This window comes from Nelumbo lutea, chromosome 1 (assembly GCF_056320005.1).
Source record: "Nelumbo lutea isolate HS-2025 chromosome 1, American lotus-T2T, whole genome shotgun sequence".
Taxonomy (NCBI): domain Eukaryota; kingdom Viridiplantae; phylum Streptophyta; class Magnoliopsida; order Proteales; family Nelumbonaceae; genus Nelumbo; species Nelumbo lutea.
Window position 1 is genome coordinate 180,756,782 of NC_142684.1, and position 3,043 is coordinate 180,759,824.

The 3,043-nt window shown below is 32.9% G+C and overlaps 1 long non-coding RNA gene across 2 annotated transcripts; it reads right to left on the reverse strand.

Annotated features, from left to right (window-relative positions):
• Positions 1 to 353: 353 nt before the first annotated feature.
• LOC148879595 (uncharacterized) lies at positions 354 to 2,654 on the reverse strand. 2 transcript variants are annotated; one of them, XR_016104292.1, is made up of 5 exons: positions 2,344 to 2,615; positions 2,161 to 2,202; positions 1,135 to 1,194; positions 917 to 1,051; positions 354 to 725 (listed from the first exon to the last, which is right to left on the reverse strand). It is a non-coding gene; the product is annotated as an uncharacterized LOC148879595 (long non-coding RNA). The 2 variants fall into 2 exon arrangements; XR_016104293.1 differs by lacking the exon at positions 1,135 to 1,194 and having other exon boundaries at positions 2,344 to 2,654.
• Between the last annotated feature and the right edge of the window lie 389 nt (positions 2,655 to 3,043).

Below are 3,043 nucleotides of genomic sequence, written 5' to 3' on the forward strand. Positions count from 1 at the left end.
TTATTCTCTTAATATTTCTCTTTTAATAAAATTCTCTGTAACTAATAAAAAATGTGTTTTTCAGTTTTCTTTCATAGAATGTAAAACAAACTTTTCTGTCCACTTAGCAAGGTTTGCATTATACTTGGAATCCAAACTTTGTATTTCTGTCTACTTCTATCCATTCCTCTCCTAAAAGCTTACTTGTAGAAATCAAAAAGCTCTTTCTTCCTTCCTCAAGGAAACCTCAGCTTCAATTAAAAGAAAGAAAAAACACAAAACTCAAATTAACTCATTTACACTTTCATGCAAATTATACCAGTGCAAATGAAATTTTGCAGTACACCAAAAAAAATTTGGGTTCAACATCCAGCTAACAATCCAACCCAAACACCCGAGTCCATTTAAATTATGAAGTGTGTTAGTCCATTCAGTTTTGCAATGTGATTCCCAAGGGCAATGCTTCCTGAGTTGACATGAGTCAAGTTGAAATTCCCCCAACCTGTGTTTTTTACAGATCATGCCACCTTAGACCTATTTTTTAGAAATATTATTCTATCATTTAGAACAAAATGAGATGTAAAAACATTTTGGTATATTTTGGTACAGGCTTATATGTGAAAACACTCTGGATCTGTTGGATTAATAGGGGGTATGCATCTATTAATGACTCCAGTTGCACCACTAATTGCTGCATCAACAAAATCAGATGTAACCTTATATAGAGAGCCCTATCATGCAAGATCCTGCAACAAAAATTATCTTGATAATTAATGAAAACCACTGACGCCACTTGTAATTGACAAAACACTTTGGGGGGGGGGGATATAATGTCAAGAAAGTTATCAATAAATAGTTAAAACTAAAAATCCATGGATGATGAGAACATCGGGTAGACATGAAATGGATGCATAACAGAAAAATGTTAAAACTACACCTTTCCTGAGGAGTCGTATGAGGAACTCCCAACAAGACTGTAGTTCCTCATTCCAGTCCCTCTGCATGCCAATTAGCTCACTGCCATATGAAAGGGTCAGGGCATCCTCTGCTCTGGCCACATCATGTTTGTGATCTGCAATAGAAAGAACCCATAAACCTGAATTTAAGAACATCGAAAAAATTGAAATGGACAAAAAGAAACTATAGCTTTCTAACATCACTTGGAGATAGAGGCGTAGATCCGATAACTTTTGCAGTATAAGACAACAGATAAATCTGCAACAATTACCATTAAAACATAAGCATATACCTTTTTCCTAAATTAATTAACATTGAAAAAAACATTGTTGATTAGAAAGATGGTCATTAATAAAAGAAAATTTACATTCCTTGTTTGTTTTTGTCATGTATGCAACATTCCATATCATGCCAAGTCATCCAGTTTCAAAAAAATAGTTTCAAATTCTGATGCTTAAATCCTTTGAATTTGATAAATCATTATGCTCAGAATTATTGTACTTAACAGAGAATATCTATCCTGTCCTTCAATGCTGCATCAGAAAATCATTAAAATCTCTTTGGTACAACATTTCTTCCCCACCCAAATTAAAGAAAATTAAAAAAAAAAGGGTTAATTGATCATGTCCTTATTCAAGCACTTCTTTGAGTACAAGGAAGAAAAAAGAATTTTATTACAGTAAATGACATCGTAAGTTTTTGTAATATGTCAAAAGATTTTGCAATATAACATGCAGCAATCATCCTCACTTAATTTGCCTACATGGATTAAAGCCATAACGCAAACCAACAGATTTTACGGAAAAACCTCTATAAGAAAGATGTGGTTTCAAACCTGACAACTAAAATATCAAAGGTATTACTTCAATAGTCGTCATTACTCGTATTGTCAAACGAAGGTAGGACAAAAAGGAAATACGGATAACAACCTCAGATTGCTCGCTGTTTCTTCTACAAGAAAACCAACTAAAAATGAACAGGGTAATGTTCGAGAAAAGCCTCTTGGTTGAAAGTAAAATGGACCACCAGAAAAAAACACAATACCTCGTTCAATCATTAAAACCCTATTTTAAGCTTTAAGGAAGATAGAATCCCTATTTTAACCCTATCTCAGCATCAAGTTAGAAGCAAAAATAAATAAAAAATAAAGATAGATACATGAACTGAGATTGAATCCATATTTTAGGTTTCAAGAAGAAGAAAAAAAAAAGATTAGTGAAGCACCTGAATACAGCATTTGGTTGATTACGATGAAGAAGAAAACACCTACAATAAATAAATAAAAAAAAAGCCTGAGAAGCGTGTTCAAATAAAATAGTTGTAGAACAGCACAAACATGGAAAATGAAAATCTTCAAATTGAATTTCTTCATTGTAATATTAGAAAAGAAACCCCGAAGGAACAAACTTTCAACAATCCATTCAGGAGAAGTTCAAGCTCTGAAAAATCTTCATTCTTCTTCTTCTTCATTGCTTTTCTCTTACTCTCTTTCTCTGTGTGTTTCTATTTTGTTTGCTCTCCTCTTTCCTCGTTCCTCGTTTCACCGATCTATCCTTTGAACTGAAAACCCGTCTATATCATTTTTTTCTGAACCCAGAAGTTCACTGGCAAACAAATGATCCGTCGCAGGATCAGCAGGAGGTAACCCCGCCACCCCAGCACCACCACCGCCACTACAGAAAAGTCCTTGCACCCTCTTCAAGTAAAGCCAGTACTTCTGGTAATGATACTGAATAATCTTCTTTATACTTCAGAAATTAGTACGGGCGAATAATACTGAATAATTGGGAGATTAAAAAATAAAGAAAATTGATAGCAATTATATTGACAATCCTAATTCTTGATTCTTAATAGAAATAATATAGAATAAAGAAAAAATAGTTTATATATAAAGAGGTATTCGTTTAAATAAGATTAATACAAATTTATGAAGGATAAAGAAGATTATTCATCGGAAAAAAAAGAATTACAGCCTAATATTTCCATTTGTGTAGGTCTCATCCTCACCCCTATGACATTGAAACAACTACAACCTAATATTTCCATAAAAGAATATATTAACAATATAACTCACAAAAATTTTAAAATGGTTCTCAAAGAGGGTAAA